A 782-nucleotide genomic window follows, 5' to 3' on the forward strand; every position below is an offset into this window, starting at 1 on the left:
GGTTATATATAACTTGGATATCCAAGTACCAATATTCTAGAAGTATCGACTTAATTTATTTCAAAAGTTATAACTATAAACATTTTAATTTTATATATGTATATTTCATCGTTTTTTTTTTTGTTTTGTATTTTACTCTATTTAAAATGTTTTTTACAACTTTTATACTTTTTACTTTGATTTTGTTTTATAAAAAGATAAAAAGTGTTAGAATTGAAATAATGTAAAAATTAAAAGCTAAAAGTTAAACGTGCACGGGAAGAAATGATAAATAATAAATAAAAAAATTTTTTATAGCTTTAGAACATTATTCAAAAATTTTATAAAGTGACAATTTACAAAATTTTATGCTGTGATTATTTACATTAATAGGATTTAAACAAAAAATTGTTCTTTACTAGTCATAAGTATGCTGTGTATGAGGTAACCCAATCAAGTTTTCTATCCTGAAAGCCAGAACGCGATAAACCACATATAGTACCGAATTATGTCTGAAGGAACCTTTAACTTTTAAAACTTTCTTCCAGAAGACTTTGAAATTTACACACATGTTTAGCACTCAGCTACGAAAAGTAGTTTTCTCTTACGTGTTTGCAAGAAAGAAGCATGCAAACAGTTTTACTTTTGCTATCGAGTTTGAGAAAGTTCCCAGACAGTCTCTTAAGATTGATTTTTATATACGTATATACATAGACATTTACAAGTAGAACCACCAATATCTATAGGATTGACGGAGATTATTCTACATCTCATCTATAAAAAAGAAATCATTTGGATTATTA

The sequence above is a fragment of the Halyomorpha halys genome, unplaced genomic scaffold (assembly GCF_000696795.3).
Source record: "Halyomorpha halys isolate HHAL.00 unplaced genomic scaffold, Hhal_1.1 Scaffold417.1, whole genome shotgun sequence".
NCBI classification, from domain to species: Eukaryota; Metazoa; Arthropoda; class Insecta; order Hemiptera; family Pentatomidae; genus Halyomorpha; species Halyomorpha halys.